The sequence below is a fragment of the Chlamydotis macqueenii genome, chromosome 3 (assembly GCF_036417535.1).
Source record: "Chlamydotis macqueenii isolate bChlMac1 chromosome 3, bChlMac1.mat, whole genome shotgun sequence".
Classification (NCBI taxonomy): Eukaryota; Metazoa; Chordata; class Aves; order Otidiformes; family Otididae; genus Chlamydotis; species Chlamydotis macqueenii.
In genome coordinates, this window is record NC_141558.1 from 43,640,988 (window position 1) to 43,659,358 (window position 18,371).

At 34.7% G+C, this 18,371-nt stretch overlaps 1 pseudogene; it reads left to right on the top strand.

Annotated features, from left to right (window-relative positions):
• Nucleotides 1-18,371, top strand: part of LOC147601228 (uncharacterized) — a 213,286-nt pseudogene that overhangs the window by 32,812 nt on the left and 162,103 nt on the right.

Sequence of the window (18,371 nt, forward strand, 5' to 3'; positions counted from 1 at the left end):
TTTAAAAATAAATGAGTATTTTTCCCCAAGTTGAGTCTGTTTTGCCCATAATGGTAACTTTAATGATTTCTCCCCGTCCTTATCTCAAACCTTGAGCCATTTTTCTTGTATCATCTTCCCCTATTCTCTTGGAGGGTGGGGGGAGTGAGAGAGAGACTGCATAGTCTGGCCGCAACTGAGGCTAAACTATGACAGTATTCCTTTCGTAGTAATTTGCATTTTTCTCATTGCTTTTTTTTTAAAACTATTGTTAAGCATATTTCTGATATTTCCAGGCAGTGATATAACTCCAAAGTCTTACTATTGAGTTATAATGCTTCAGAGCCTATCACTGTGTATGTAAAGCCAGAATTATCCTTCTTTTGGTTTATTAATTCATAACTGTGCCAAATTTTTGTCTGCCTCTTAATTGCATGGTCACACAGTATCATGATATTTGAAACAACCATTACCTTTACTATCAAAGTGAGCAAACTTTGTAGTCTTTCAGCTTTCTTTCAGATCATGTATGAATCTGTTGAACAGCACATGTTGCAATACAGGTCCCAGTGAGACTCTACAGTTTTCACAGTCAAAACTGACAGTGTGTTCCTACACAGCTGGTTCCAGCAGGCTCTGCAATGGACAGAGCTGGCCAAGGCTGAGCCACTCAAACAAGCTGGTGGCACCTCTGTGATAACATATTCAAGAAAGGGCAGAAAATACCAGATGAAGAGAGGAGAAGGGAGCAAAAAGAGTAAGAAACAGCAGAAACAACATCAAGGTCAAAGGAGAAGAAGGAGGAGAAGGTGCTCCAGGTGCTGGAGCAGATATTCCCTGCAGCCTGTGGAGGACCCACACCGGAGATTATTTTCCTGGCAGAAGCTGCAGTTGGTGGAGAGCCCACACTAGACTGGAGAGAAAGTGTGAGAAAGAAGTAGTAGAGAGGAACTGCTGTGTACTGACTGTAACCCCCCATCCTCCTCTGCACTGCTCGGGGTGCAGAGAAGTCTGGAGGACAGGAGTGAAGTTGAGCCTGAGAATGCGAGAAGGAAAAGTAATTTTTTAATGTTTGTCTTTTTGTTTCCCACTACCTGAATTAATAATTACATTTTTATTTTAATGGACAATAATTTAAGTTAATTTTCCCCAAAGCTGAGTCTATTTTGCCTGCAACGCTCATTAGTAAGCAATCTCCTTGTCTTTATCTCAACCCATATGCTTTCTCATTCCTGTTTTATCTTCCTGTTTTCACCTCAGTCCTACTGAGGAGGGAGAGCAAGTGACTGGGTGGGATTTTGTCTCTTAGCCAAGATTAATCTACCTCACTGCCTTTGCTTTCTCCTTATTATTCATTATTAATACATAGGTAATAATACAGGTACTTTTCTGAATGGGATTGAATGGCAATTTAATTTTTTTTTTTTAAAGCAGTTCTGATAAGCAACCTTATTGAATGCAGATTTAAAATTTAAAAAAAAATCTCTCTCATCTATATACACATTTACTCTGTTAGAAAAAATTAATAGATTTGTGAGACACAAGTTTCTGTAAAAACAAATTCTTTTCTATTATTTCATAATTATTCATTTGTCCACTGATTCTATTTTTTAGAATATTAACACTTTATTTAGTATGGACATTGTTCTTACCTGTCTGCTTTTCTGCTGGGCTCCTGTGGAATCCCCTTTCAAAAATCCATGTCATGTTAGCTATTTTTCAGTTCTCTAGTGCCAAAGCAATTCAGAGTGAGGTTTCATAACATGCTTAGTTGTGTTATTGTTGAATCATTTAGAAACATCTGGCAAATATCAATTAGTAGAAAGGACGTTTGTTACTTTCTCTCTTGATTGATTGGGCCTTTTTGTTCTAGAACTTCTTTCTGAACTTTGAAAAGTTTCAGAAATTTGGAGTTTGAGATAGACCCTTTAAAATATTGATGGTAAAGAAAAATTCTGGTAAGCAAAACTCTTCAACCTTCTCAACAGTGATTATGGATCTAAAAATTAATTTTTTTTTTTTTCTGTCTTCTTTGAGTGTTCCTTAATTCCTACAAGCACTGTGTCATGCTCCCTGCTTCTCATCTAATTGAAAAAGCATTTGTTATTGGATTTTCTGCCTTTTGCAAGTTACTCTTCAAAGTTTTGGTCTAGATTTTTGCACAAACAATCAAAGTTTATGATTTTTTTCTGTTTTACTTATTTGAATACAACTTATTTTTCTGAAAGATATCTTCCTATATTATTCAGTTGGTCTCCCTTACTATGCTGTAATAGTCATAACTTTTTCTTGGTCTTTGTCATTCTTTTTATAGTGTAATTAATTTGCTCAGACACTTAAATACAAGGCCTTTAGTTTCCTTAATGACTGCATGTATCCTACTCTTTTTGATGTCCCCTTTCATTTATTTTCCATAAAACTATTTTTTCTATAGTTTCCTGATTTGAAATTAGTAACTTCTTGTTTGTTTGTTTGTTTATTTCTGCAAAACTATTAAAACTGAATATAAGATGGTTGCTGTCATGACATAGCTCCTGGAAAGTAATGCTGTGAACTACATCCTTTGTGCTGTCATGGTTAGGACAATAATTACTTCTCCTTTTGGAAATTTTGCCACTAGATGCTCTAATCATTTACAGGAACTAAAGATTAAGTGTTCTAATCATGCACTAATGTGACAGCTAGTTATCTACTGGAGATTAGATGAGATGTTCCCATTATTATTTTCTGCCTTTGCATTCTCAGTTCATGTGTGGATTCCTGATTCACATAACTTGTTTATCTGATTTAACTCTAAAACTTCTGTGACTTTTAACAATACAACTCCACCAACACAACCAGCCTTTCCTGTGTGATTTGGTGGTAGTGTTCACTGATTTATCTTCTTCCATCAAGTTTCTGATATAACTATGAAGTTAATTTCTTATTTGAATCAAAATAGTTTAAATCCCTTATTTTTACTTTTCCAGCATTTGTATAGATACAGATATATTGTTGCATTTCTATATTCTTCTGTACTCTATTGTGATTGTTCTTCACTTCTTAATTTGACTATTACTCTTCTATCTCAATTTTTGAGATTTTGTGAAGAAGTAGGGGTTTATGCAGTGTTTTTCATGAGACAACTCTTAAAAGATCTGTTATCCAGGATGGAACCCCTGTTAACTTTCCTGGAGCTAGTAGGTTTTTAAAGTGCAAGTGATCTCATTCTGTTTTGATTTTAGAAGAAATTCTCTTTTACAAGTTCTATCTGCCACTAGTTCTTAATATATCCTTCTTCCTGATGTCATTTATTCAGGCCTATGTGGAGACTTTCACTCTGCCTGAGCCAATAGCTGGCACTGAGAACATCTCAGAGAATGCTGCTGTGCAGCTTCTGGTATTTAGTTTCCCCTAGAACTGCAGTCATTTTCCCTTTGGACTGTTCTGCTCTTCTTTGAGTCACTGAGGGTCTGTTAGGCTGCTAGCACTGGCTCCTTACTGGCATTGGCTCTGACTTGCCACTGCCCTCCTGCAGGCAAGAACCATGCCATCCAGTGGCACCTTTGAATGTCACAGACTTAAACTGCAAGCTGGTTTTAACCTGACTGTAATATGCCATTCCTTCCACTAAGAAATTAATAGCAATCCGCCTTCAGATTTCAGTTTGGGAAGCCCGCTTTTTATATTACAACTTCTATTTCTACAGCTCAATAGTTATATGATGGCATATTTTCAAGATGGGGGGTAAGTTATCTGTATAAAATGTATGTATACAAAAATTTAGATGATTGTCAATAGATACTGTTATTTGAACTATGGCAAAATTTATATTTTTAGTAAATGCTGTTCCAAATAAGTACCCAAATTTTTAACTGTAAAATCTTGGATAGATAATACCATTCTAGTTCCTTGATTAAAAAAAGGTCACCTAGTCTGCAGTTTTGTGGATTGAACCATTCCTCAGTTTCCTATACCTGTGCAAAGCTAAAATAGGTAAGGGGTTCCTGGTTATTCTGTGCTTCACCTAGCTTCTGAGAAGCAATAGATAAATGAAGGCAGTCATGCAGCTGTTCTAATGAATACTGGAAATTTTGTAGGAGCCATCAGAGGTAGGGCACAAAAATGGCCTAAATCCGTCTTCTGTATTTTCATTTCTGTTCCTCTACTGAGTTATTTATAGTTACGAGTAATACAGCAACATCCAGAATATTTTTGTAGTTCCTGCTGTTGCATGATTTCTGATGACCTTCATCCCCATCAAGCTCACATTTATACGCACTATTCTTTACAATTAACTTGTTTAACAACAGTAGCTTGATTTCTGGGTTAATATAAAAGTGTCATCCCTTGATAGTGTAGGTAAAAGCTTCTAATTATATGTTATGTCTATATATTTTGTCTGACCAAATCTGTATCACTTAGGGTGATCAAACATGACAGTATTCCAAACATGGCTGCTGGTAATCCATCAACTTTTTTTCACTTGATTGCCATGTAGTAGAATTGTCTTAAATCAAAGTATTATGCATTAAAATTAAGCAATATTCCTGATTTTCAAAACATAAGAGAAAATGACAACATCTTAATGAAAAACATTAATAGAAATCTAACACTTTCTATTCTGTTAGATATATGAAGGTAGAGATAGGGTGAAGATAAATCACATACTATGATGCTGGTACTGAACACCAGTTAATACCTGTCATCTCTGGGAAATAGGCATCAAGTGTATCATTTAAAGAGAAATTTTGCCATTGTACACTCAATTACTTTACTTCAAAATGCACTGCACTGATTCTTCTATGGCAATCATCCCGGGGAACAACAATATACGTGTGAATTTCTGGTGTATATTATACCTCCAGTGCCATATAATGGAGTATGTGTGCTGCCAGTGAGATGACAATATTTAGAAGAAAACTTTATGTATACAGTCATAATAACAAAATAGTCTAGCAGAGGAAATCTAGGCTAAATGGACAACTGTTTTTTATAAAATCCTGTGAAATGTGGTCTGTGACAGAACTTCAGTCTTCATTTTATACATTATTCTAGGTGGTACATTTTGTTTTGTAGATAAAAGTAGAAACGTGATTGTACTGTCACTGCGATAACATTTAATTTTCATGTTGCTGCTATATGGTACGGTAGTGCAGGAATACTGCATTACCTTAGAAGGCAGAGTGACTGCTTACTGCTTAGTAGAAATTATTACTAAAATAATTATATTTAAGCATGTTTCTTTTTTCTTTCAGTTAAAACCATAGACTTAGACTGTTACTTGACAATTTCAATTATACCATCTTCAGACTGTTGCTCCATGAAACGTAAAGATAGTTTTATTTGACAGAACATACAATTTGCCTGTTTCTTTTATGCTTGTTCCCTTTTTGTGCATCTGTTGTTTGGGCTGTGATACAGTAAGCATTAGAAAAATGCCGAGTAGATCTCTTTTTTTTTTTTTTTTTAAGGTATAAGAGTATGTGAAAGTGAAAAGTTTTCCAAAGTGAGTGTAAACATTGTATTATTTATTTAACAGCAGCATTGTTGCTAACTTTCTCAAAGACTTTGAAAGATATACATCTACATTTGTATGCATCAATGGATAAACACAGTATGGACAGGGTAAAAAAAATGTATTCTCACTCTGAAAGACTGTTCTCATTATATTATAATGTCTTTAAAGTAAGCCACATGTTAGTTCTAAACTACTTGACAGGTAGCAATTTTAAAGACATTTATGAGTATAATCAATATAATTCTCAATAGTTATATTTCTAATAACCAATTTGCTGACTTCATGTTCTTGTCAAGATAATTTATACATATACACCACATGTTCTGTGAAATTTTTCTTTGCCCAGGTGAGCATTTAGTCTTCCTTTATCCCTAAAGGAATTTTCCACATCCCTGAAATCAGAGGATCCTCCACTTACTTTTCCCTTCTGTCAGACCTTCCAACCTTAAGACCTCAAGTCATAATGATCATCTTTTCAGCAGAGGGCAGCATATGGCATTCTCAGAGTCCATCAGTTCCACTGTTTAATTGGCTGTAGAAATTACTGTTGAGCTAAAAGTGATTCTGAAGCACTTCCAGTTCTTTTGACTCTTAGGCAAGATTCAGATTTTTATATCCTTTGTGATTGTATAGATTGTTTCTCAGGTGAATGATCTGTAGTAATGAATCTATTAAATAAAATGAAAGTTGATTATTTTTTTTTGTTGTTGTTACAAGAAAACAATACTTCTCTAGTTGGAATTTTCTTGCTAATGATGGTAAAGCTTGTAGAAAAGATTACTCCAGTAAATTACATAGATGTTAAGAAGTTGCATATTGGATAGTTGTTTATATTCATTTTTGGTAATTTTAGGCCCTTCTGTTCATAATAATGGTAAACCTGTTAGGGGAAGAAGGGCTTGGCAAACTATTTGCTGTTGGGTAGCAAACACTCTGAGCTACTAATTCTATTTTACAATAATTTCCAAAAAAAAGGACACTTGCATTTTCCCTTGCATTTTGTATAGAAGAAGAATGAGTTTACATCCATGTTTTATTATTCACATTCTGATTTTTTAATTATATCATGTAGTTAATTTTCTAAATTATAAACAAATTATACAGTTCATGCACTAAGTTATCACCTAATATCCTGCAGAAGTTTCGGGATGATCCTGACCTTTCTGTTTCTTTACAATAACTTTTTCAAGTACTCTGTGTATGGTATCCTTGTTTATTGATCAGACCAGATGCAAGTTATGTTTCTAGTGCAATATGTTTAAATATATTTGTTTTTGAGAAACTAGTCAGAGCAGGTTCTTTATTAGTTTTAGGATATGACTTTGTTGCCTTACTCATTAGATGTAAAAAAGGGTCCTCCATGTCCAATGAGGTGACATTCTTTCTACTGATGGTGATGCTAACATAAATTTGCTGTTTTTTCTTCTTTATAACTAACAATTAATGCTTTCTGATTTACCTAAGTTCAAAAGTTCTCAAAATTATAATTGATTCTTTTTGCATGCTGCAGAGGCTTCTCAATAGATTAAGTAGTTTAACACAATTTTTACAATATCACACAGCCTCTGTTTTCTGGAAGCTGTAGAATCATAGAATGGGAGAATGGACAGCAAGGGGCTGCTGTCGGGCATGAGTGAAACCGGAGCAGGGACATCTTCCACCAGATCAGGTTGCTTAGAGCCGCATCCAACCTGACCTTCAGTATTCCCAGGGATGGGGCATCTATGAACTATGTGGAATGATTAATTCTTTTCAGCTTGGTGATGGAATAAAATAAGAGAAAGAAATGTTTTAAGAGCTACTCCAGATTTTTTGTTTGGTAACTGTCGGGAATATATTGTTGTGTTAGTCTTGAAGTTCTGTTTTGGTGTTAATTGAAGTATCTGTTGTTTTTCACAGAAAGCAATAAAATTTGTAGATGGACTGTCTTTTAATTAAACTTAATGCCAACAAGTGGCTTGGCAGTGACAATGAATGCCCAAAACTCAAATGTAGAAATAATTTGTTGCTCTTATGTATCATGCTACCATGAGTGTTAATATGAAAGAGGTATTTCTGAGTTACTTTAAAAAAAGAAAAGTAGTCATTTGCAACTTTAACTAGTTAAGGTCTCTCTGAGTTGATTGAGTCTTACTATAGAGAAGACCAAAATCTGCTGACTCTAAGGTAAGAGAGATATTCTAGAAATACATGGTTGACTGCTCATGCAGTTTGAAAGGCTGGACAGACATTTGTTGGTCCAGTAGCAAAAGGATTTTGTTCTAAGTGCTTAAGTTGTTCATCTTTGAGTAGTAAGTCTGCTGGTCTTCATTAATATATATTTTTGAAATGATGGTTAAGTCTCTCATGAAGTTTCATTCTAGCCCCTTAAAAACACCTAAAGCATGACTCAGTCATTTAAGTGTTTTCTCATTGTTAATGTAATCCTTGTTTGTACAGTTCCACTGTGTCTCCTGTTTATTCTATTTCTCTTTTCATACATATATAAAATTTCAGCTATATTTTACATCTATATTAAATGTGTAACATTAATGTATCTGGAACTCCCTTTTTCAATTTTGTTTCTTGCTCTCATAACTTGAAGGAGCAGAGTCAGGGGAGCAGCTGTTCTTTCTCCCTTTTGGTACCCTCAGATGTCTGTATCCTTTTCATAAGAATTTTTGCAGCCTTATTACTGGCTAGATACAAAGCACACAAAAGTGAGCATGACAGCCTATGTAGTTTAGAACACTTAATTTATCTATAATCCACTGAGTGATAGCATGATTTTAAGTACAGGATAACCACCCAGTGAGTGGTTGAACCTCTACAGTATAGCATGTCTGAGGTATGGTTTGGCAGCTGGAATTTATTGTCTAAAAAAACCCAAAAAGATCTCTTGGAGGACTTCAGCTTGGAATGCTTTGTGAGCACAACCAGTGTTTGTGATTCTTCAATAATGTTGGAGCCTTCAGGGTATTATTTCAACATGTTTGAAGTGATTATACCTCTGCATACCTCTCTTAAACCAAGACTTTTGAGCCATTCCCCATCTTTCCTGACCGTGAGGTTAATATGGATTCTGGAAGTGCTTTAGAACAAGCTAAGGAGTTCACGAAAGTTATGCTGGGTAAAAGATTGTCTCAAGACTTTTTCTGGGTTTTCTTTCAATTTTGTCAGAGCAGAGGGAAGGAAGTGCTTAATACCAGGTATAGGTTTTCCATTTAATATAATGGTCCTATGACAATCATAGTTAAATAATTTTCAGCTATCATTTAAGACTGGTTTAAGGTTATTTCACACTATTCTAACAATTGAAAAAGGCTTAAGCAGGGGCTTTGCATTAGTTTAGTTTTTGGGAGTGAATATTCTTGGCAATTAAAGAGAACCTTGAAGTAGGATAGCTATACGAGCCCTACTGAATTTTGAATTCCACCTTGCATAACTGTGTCACATTTGCTTTAATCCAGAACAGCCACTTCATCTCTGACCTCTCGGCCCTGCTGCTCAAGGGAAACACACAAAATACCTTCAAAAGATAATTCTGGAACTAAAATTCATAACTCTACTGGGCACTAAAAACTATGGACTCAACAGAGACATTGGTTTTATGGCACATTATATTTTTTGCCACCCCAAGATAACCTTTCCATGCTGCACAGACAATAAATTACTTGTGTCTGTCTTGCTCTCTCTCTCCCTCTGTCCCATAGGAGCAAACAACTGTATTATCTTTCCCTTTCTAATATTTCTCCGCCCCATAATGATGAACTATTTTATTTTTTAGGTAATTGATTTGGCAAATTTGATTAAATTAAAATAAGAGCAATTATTCTCAACTATTATTTAGTTTGGTTGATTCTTAATTCTACCTTAGAGTGGAGGAAAGTCTTGCATGCCTGAAAGCTTGTCATTTTTGCCTCAAATATTTCATTTAGTCTAATAGAAGATAGTAGCACTTCTTATGAACTGTACACATTTACACATGACTAGAGTAGTACCAATTAATGAACTGTAACATGCTGATTAGATACAACTAATTTTCCCCTTTTGTTTCCAAAAGTTTTATAGTAGCTTACTCTTTTAATAAACAGTTTGGCCAGTGCAAGCTCCTAGGTAGCTGTGGTTTTGTATTTTTAATATTTTCTATTTATTATTCTCATGTTACTGTACATGTGGTTTGTAAAACATTTTGAGATCGATCTGTCTGAGGAGTGATGTATAATTGTCCTGTTTCTTATTTTCCAACAAAAACAGCAGCAACTAAAGAAACAAAATACACTCGATCATAAATGTCCATGTTTTAAAGACTAAACACTATCTACAAAATTTGCTGATTTTTGAAGTTTCTTGGTGCTTAATGATGTGCTCGGAAAGCCTGGTAAACTCCAACCTGTATCAGTAAGTGAACTCTGCTCAGTTTCTAGTACAGTCAATAGTGCTTTGGTAAAGCTGGAAAATGCTGAAATGCTGACAGTTTCAAAGATAATAATTTAAAAAGTGATTACCTGTACCAATACATTTTAAAAGCAAAAAAATATTACTTGGAAAAAATGCAATAAGATGATGTGTGCGTTATTACCTGCTCTTCACTTCAGTGATTCTTCAGTGAAAAAACCAAAATCAACAGCATGCATACACTGTCTCTGCAGGCCTAAGACATCACAGGAGATGCTTCTGAATACACCCTCATGGTTTAGTGCTTATTCTTAGCTGGGAGAAACAATGCCATAAATTTGTATCTTGCCTCTGTCTCTGGTGTTATAAAACTTCAGTAAAATAAATGAAAGAAAACAAAGGAGGTACAATATCTGGACTCATGGCATTATGACATACCGTCTGAGTAGACAACATAAATAGCCTGCGGCATAGATCAACTTTAACTGTGGTCTTGTCACATTTCATAAACCGGAGCAAAACTGGGCTTGGTCAGCATATGATACAAAGCCTGTAAGAAAATAATGTTCATAATTCAGGAAGTGTTGCATGTAGTTCAGCTGTTTTGCAATGTTTCCTCAAAAACTAAAGAATGTCTCACTACAATTAAAGGGGATAATTTTTTTTTTCTGAATGGAAGATAATAGAAGGAGAAAGCCAATTCTTTTCATTAAGAAAACCAACCCACCCTCAGTCTTTTTTTTTAGTTAGATTTTGTTGTTTTATAAACAAAACAACAGACACTTTTGATGAAAAGCAGAAATCTACTATTGCTTCATATGTAATTGTTTTTTTTTCTAACACTTTTGCAAATATTTCTGGTGGTAATCAGTGTTTTTTACTATTAAAATGGTTGAACTGTATTTAACTTCAATCACCTTAAGGAATTTAGATTCACATCTGGCTATTTCTGTGTGTGTGACTGTAAACACCAGCATAATCTTTTTTTTTGGTGTGTATGGGCCTGCCTAGCAAAATTAAAATTCAGAAACATAAGGATGTGTTGTGTAATAACTTCAGGAAGCTACTAATTTGTTGTAGGATTTATTATTCATATTTAGAATTTAAATTGAAATCTCTGGTGCAATAACCCCAGAACGCTTTCAAGGCTAGTAATTGTAAAATATGATGCTCATCTGCTACTGACCCTGTAGAAAAGATTCACTGTTGTTTCAAAATACTCTTTGTTGTGACACGTTTCTATCATGTTAATGATAGAAATGCTACTGCCATAGCATTGGTCTGTTGAGTAAAGACCTGTTACAAATCCGGTAGCTAACCTCTACCTTTTTGATTAATATGGAAACTGTGTATATTTTTTTATTATACTATGGTATCTCATACTCCTAACCTAAAAACAGAATAACGGTAGAGTTTTCTGGTTATTTTTTATTTGGTTGGGTTTTTTTGTCATTCAGTTCAGTTAATGGAACAAGTATGCAGTTTGCAGTACACTGTGGGATAACTTCAGCTGCATTTTTAAAAAGAACAAAACCTGACAACACTATGTTTTGTAATAGCTACTGACTACCTAGAGAGAGGTGGCTACAATAAATTGTGTATTTAATTGATATTGGGTATTTAAGATAAAATAAAAATATAAATTTATATTATTAATAATATATTAAAATATATTAATTATATAATATTATTAAAATAAGCCTATTCTGTTCTCGCATATATGTAGTTTAGAAAATGTTTAGGTTTTCATTCATTTTGTGGACTTTCAGTTGTACAATACTACTGTATTTGTCACACCAAGAGGAAAAACTTAAATCTGTCCTTTCCCTCACCTCAGTGGAATTTAATAAAATTGTGAATCTTCTTTCTTGATAGGTTAGGTGAAATCTTGTGTTCTGAAATTAAATTGCTTTCTGTTATATGTAAGTAAAGTTTAATGCTTTAAACAAAGCATTTTTTTTTCAAAATTTATTGTTGAAGAAACAGAAGATTAGGACAGGTTGAAGCACTGACCTGTGTAGGATCTGTCCCCTCAAGTAACATTAATCATGGATGTCACTAGTTGCTAGCCCTCAAGAGCCCACTTCAGGATATGTCATATTTACTGTGAAAGTTGAATAAAGATAGATACTGAAGATGTGTTGTATGCCATCAACCATATGTGAGTTTAGTATTGTAAATTGTGAAACTTGACTACTTTCAGGCCTTTAACTGCCCTTCTTCTTAGTCTCTAAAAATACCTTTCACCCTCTATTTACAATTTACACCAATAGTCTTAATTTGGAATTTTTTAATGTTGGATTTAGCAAAATTTTATTAATTCAATATGTTATGTGTATGATTAACTCATGCTTGGAGTTTTCTTAGCAGGGTAATTAGAGTAGAATTGTTGCCTTTGGCAACTTGCTCATGTCCTCGTGGGGGGATAAATGGGGTTGAAATCCTTACATCCACAGCGGAGAACATTGTTGTTTGAAGCAACACACTTACACTCCTCAAAGTACCAGGCTTTAACTAGCCCTGTGGCTCAGTAGGTGGAATTAAGACACTTGGTTCCTTGGTGTTTTTCAGTTTCAGTAGAACAGCAAGATGTGGAAGTCAGGATTTGGTTCCAGGCTGCGGAAAAGAACTAGTCTGAAAGTTACAGTCTCTTCTGTTTTGTTCTTTATAACCTGGTTACGTTTTCCTTGTTACTTGTTCTTTCTTCTCCTTTCTTTTTTTAGAGCTAATATCCTTGCTCCCAGTCTCTTTGCCCAGATAATCTCAGTTGCACACCGGTGGTTCCTTGCTGCATTTGTTTCTCTGCAATCATCTGTTCCTCAGCACTCTGTCTTTCTTTAATTTCTCCCGTTCTGTAATCTATCATTCCCTACATCACTCAGATCTCTTAAGCTGATGTTGGACCTTTCGAGACTCACTATCGTTCTGGACTGTTTTCTAGTTCTTTTTAACCTCCTATCAACTGAAGTCCCAGTGAGTCCAGGTATGCAAATAATTTCTTTTTTTTCAATCTCTCACTCAGTCATCCTAATCAGTTAATCCAAGGTCTCTAACATAAATTACCGGTTTCACTCATGCCCGACAGCAGCCCCTTGCTGTCCATTCTCCCATTCTACTGCCACAAAGATCCTCCTCTGTCCAATTTACCCTCCATTAGTACTGTCTTTGGAGAGGACAAGCGACAATATCTCTTTGTTCTCCCAATATATGGATTGGAACACAGGGAAAAACTCCATTAAGGGAGACATATAGGATCAGTCTTGGGATGGGAATTACTTTGTGCAGGTGGAATCTTGCATGATTTCAATTTTAACCTGTTACATGCCTCTCCTAACCTCATTGTGGTTGCAGTTTTGAAAGCCTTATTGTCTTGTACAAGTTTGGGTAAATTTTCATCTCATGCTGAATTTAAGTCTATATTTCACATTATGGGTGAGACCCAAAGGTTTCCACAAAGAACTATATAGAGTTTTTGTAAAGGTAAAATGATGTATTTACCCATGAACTTTATTTTCAGGAGGTAATAACTGGGATGAAACTACACATGGCTTGGTTTACTTCAGTGTCATGATTGTGAAGGTGTCCAATTATTACTTCTACCTAAGAAATATTCTTTAAATTGTTGACTTTGCTTTCAAAGGTGTGTTCGAGTGGGTTTACCAACTCCACTTTCTAGGATGGGTTTGTAATTTCTTGGAGAGCAAGAATCCAGTCAATTGGTATTTTTGTGGAAAGGAAAATTATTAAATGTGTAACTCTTCTGTGAAAAAAACCACATTTGCAGGATTACCATCTGTTTTCAGAAACAGTCACCTAAAATTTTAGTAACCATAGGTTTTTTTTTTCTCCAGTTTGTCCATCAAGTGATTTTTTAGGTATCATCTTGATGTTACATATGGCTAATTTTAGATGGGTGACTGAAGCTTCCTATTGTATTTATGAATAGCAGAGACTTTCAGTGATTATTGCTTTTTATATTGTTTCCTACTTAATCTCCCAGCATTTTATTTTTCAATTCTAGTAACAGTTAGCATAAGCCACAAGTATATAAGAAATGCCTCTCAGACATGCTTGCATTCTGTTGTTTGTAGAATTATTTTTCTGTATTTTTTTTCACTAGAAAACTGATTGGTAGTCAAAAACATTAATCTGCAGAGTGGCTCCATTCAGGTCAGGTCAAATTTGCCAAGTCTATCAGCTTGAAAAAATGAGTAAGTTCTACAGATCTCTACTTTAGTACAAGCAAAATAGTTTGATCTGAAAAGCAGTAAAGTGAATGTCAAGGAATATAGTACCAGAGGAGAGAAGTATCTCCAAAACACTTTTACCAATGCTGCAGTGGTGTCACTCCCTTACTGAAAAATACGTTTCTCTACCCTTATGTTTCTCTGCAGGGAGATGAACCTGTATTATGTTTTTCTTAAAAGAATGCTTTTATGATCTTGGGCATTCTAGGTAGTCTTGATTTTGATCTTTTGTTCTGGAAATGTTTTATTCTGCAGGAATTATACAGGGTGGATCTACATTATAAATTTTGGGGTTTTTTTTCCTTAATTCTCTCTGCTGCCTTAATCTTCTATATATTCCTCGACCTTTGGCTTACTCTAGGTATAGGCCAACTACATTGTCCAAAGCTGGCTGTGGAGATCAAAATGGCTCTAGACTGCACTAGAATTTATAGGAAGGGACCTTGGTTGAAATCCATTCTGAATAATGTTTAGAATGGACTGAGCTGTAATATCTTTTTTTTTTTTTCCTGACTCAATCACCATATAAGTAAATAGCCCATACAAAGCAGACCTGCATTAGCAGAAGAAACACCAAGCCAAATAACCTTTAGCCTCATGCATTGTCCTGGGCAAGACTTGATGAAATTTTCATCTTCTTACAGGTAGGAGCTGAAACTTAATTTTACATAATCTTTATGGCTTCCTTTCCATTGATTACTGAGCTCCATTTCATGGGGCTGTAATCTGATTCCTTAGCTGGACAACAGAAATAAATTGCAGATCCCACTACCTCAATCCTTGGTTTTCCAAAAGAACACCATGTGGAAAACCAGTAGTGTAGCTACTACATATTTAAGGTACGATTTGAAGAGGAACTTCAGAAATTTAGACTGCATATGTCTGGCTAAAAAATCCCCCACCTCTGTGAGGCTCTGTCTATGCTTAAAATGGCAATCAGAATCCAGAAACACTCTAACATAATTACTAGGGGTTCCATATGATAGACTTTACTAGGCCTTTTCAGAAGTATCTAGCTGGTAGGATCTCATTCCAGATCTGATTTTTATCTTTAACTGTGCAGATACCTTAAGTATGTTTTTTCAGTCTGGAAGTGTTTATTAAAGGACACAGGTTTATATTGTTGTGCATTGTAAGATATGAGATAAAATGTTCTCTCTGTTGCACCTTCATTTGTACATAATATTAAAAAGAGCTACTACTGGGTTTGGGGGTGGAATTCAGTCACTGGCTGCTTTGCGCTCATTCTTGGACTTCCAAGAAGGATGCAGTTGAAAGACATGGCTTAGGAAAGACAGATGTATATCTTAAAAGATTGGATTGATACAATGGTTTGTTTCTACATATTTGTATGGTCCCACTGATAATTTATAACTAACTGCAGTTTTAAAAGACTATGAATAATAATCGCTGCAAACATTGCCGGCATATAAATGAACATGACTATCTATAACACGCAAAGCTATATTGTCCCATCCGTTTCAAAATGAATGCTTAAATACTGTTATTGTACAGATCTTAACAGGGACATAAAAGAATGGGAATGTAGGTGGAAAAACTAGTTGGATTTCTACCACTCTTTGCACCTAGTAGCACATCTACTTAAAAGATACCCTTGTTGTTTCCTCATAGATGAAACATCAGGATGTCACTCAGGGTGATTTTGTTACTTTCTACTGTCATATTTTTAAACCCAGGATCTAGTGCCTAAGAGTTAGCATGTATAGATTCAATTTTCAGCCAGGTATGAATATTGCCTAATTAAGATACGTGTAGTACTTCTTATATGTATAATCTTGACTTTGCCATGTTTCTATCATTAATTTTTTCTGGGTGATATATGATTAGATAATAAGGTTCTCTTTAAAACTTATATTTGATAAAATATATTGTGGAAGAACTTAGAACAGATATACAGATATTTGGATCAGTGGTTGTTATTAAAATTACTATACATTCAAGTGGCAATCTTCTGTTTTCATGTCAAACACTGAAATTTTTCAGAGAATGCCGTTTGACCTTCAGGATTAGTGAATCACTTGAGATTAGCAAATCACTGAATAAAACTAGTGAAACTTATATAATAAAACAGGAGTGAATAAAGGAGATAAGTACATAACCAAAGCTGCAAAATAGTGTACACGTACAAATAAAGTAATATAACATAATATTACTTTGCTTTTAGATACTGTCAAGCAGCATAATACTCTTAGCTTCAAAAAAAATGTTTTGTTTTACTTTCTTCTTTTTAGTTTAATTTTGCTACTAAATAAAACATTGTAGGATTTTATTTTTTAACCAAAGAAGGGGAAAATAAAATACAGCCACCTCTGAGTAAATTCTTATAGTGAACAACAACAACAAAAGGAGATGCTTACACTTTTATCCCTTGTGGATTTCTTTTTAATATTTCAGAGCAATGAACAGATGGTGGTTACTATCAGCACTGGTGTATTTGCGGCGATGCCTATCAACATCCACCAGAGAGCAGGGCAGCTCCAAAACCCACAATCTTTTATGCTGTGGAAATTGATGGAGACAGCAACACAGCCAGCTTCTTGGCCAAACAACATGGAATGCAGTTCATTTCAAAGGTCAGCGCATATTTAAACTTGCTTCATTACTCCCACCTTTATGCTTGAGATTTTCATTTTTTTAAAATCAGTTTACCTAGAGGTTCCTTTAGAGACAGAAAAATGAAAGTGCTGAATCCTATTTTCATTTGGGGATATCAAGCTTTTTATCAAATTATAGAGGTGGCGTTTCAGAATATTTCATATCTGATCAGAAGGAAAATCCAAAAATAATTTTCTCTTTATTCAGGAGTCTTTCAGGCACTGGGACTGTTTTATTTATTACTTAATATTGTGCTCCAGTCAATCATTTTGAATTCAGACAGGAAAATGGAATTTTTATTTTTAAAAGGAAAAAATCCTGAGGAAAAATGGTATTGGAATAAAGCAGATTTTATTATTTTAAAAAATACAAATATGTCGTTTCTTCCTCTGATAACTATTTTATTTTCCTTTAACCACAGTGTATTAATATGAAGATATATATTAAACAAGGCATCTTATATAAATCATATATTAGTTAATTACAGGCATTTTATTTCAGAGCATTTCTACATGTATCGTTGAGCTTGAGAAATTATGGCCTTGTAACACAATCAAGAAAAAATCTTTTTCTTTGGACTAGTATCTCAATGCACATGTTTTCTGTATGTGTACCATGTATGTGTGTATAAACATGAACTAGGTATTTATATCGCATTCAGCTTTATTTTAACTTTTCATCGGAAGAAGGTTGTCCCTGAAGTGTATGTTAGTACTCTGGTACGCAGCCCAGATAGAGGAAACACATTAATATCTTTCAGTTATAGTTACTGGTCTATAAAACTGAACATGTATACCAGTGACATAGCGTTAAATTTCCCTGTTGCTTCTAGTTTAGAAACCTCTTGCACCACTTAATAATTTATTTGTGATCTACTTTAAAACTTTTAATATGTTAATCTGTAGCAGCCTCCATTCATTGACCTGAGAGTTCTTTGCCAATTTTAATGAATTAAGCCTTGAAGTGCTCCTGTTGCTATTATCTCTCCTTTTCAGATGTGAAAAGCAGAGGTAGAGTAAGTAAAACAATTTGTTCAAGATCTACACAGGATGTCTGTGGCCCAGTGAGAAATGGAAAATACATTTCTAAATTTTCAATTCTGTGCTCTAGCTGTAAGAAATTATCCTAAGAGAGAAAATGTAATCAGCTTATGAAGAAGAGGCAATGCATTATCCGTACCTCAACAACCACTATGGGCTACCCTAGACACAAAAGTCACTGAAGGGTCCCAAGGAAAACTGCACTCAGTGTTCTGTTAGAAGAATGATGATGACACAGACTTCCTCATGTGACACCCTTAGCGTATAAATTTTAAAACAACTAGAAATTGTTATAATGAACATCTTAATTAAAAAAAACTCCAACAAACAACACTGAGGTAGTAGATGTAAGTATTTCTATAAAGGGTGACTTCAGTGATAGGGTTGCTTAGAAAGGGTTTAGTTAGGTTTTGAGTAGCACAGAGGTATGTTGTATGAGGGGAATAGATGACAATTTCTATTGCTGTACAATCTGGGCCCTATTTATAGCTAGGTTGCTGGAAAGAAATTTGGTAGTATAAGGGAGCCAATCACACTGTAGTCTTTAGTTCTGTCATGTTTATCCAGGAAAACACCTTTTTTTTTTTATTACAGTGATTATGAATAAGAAAA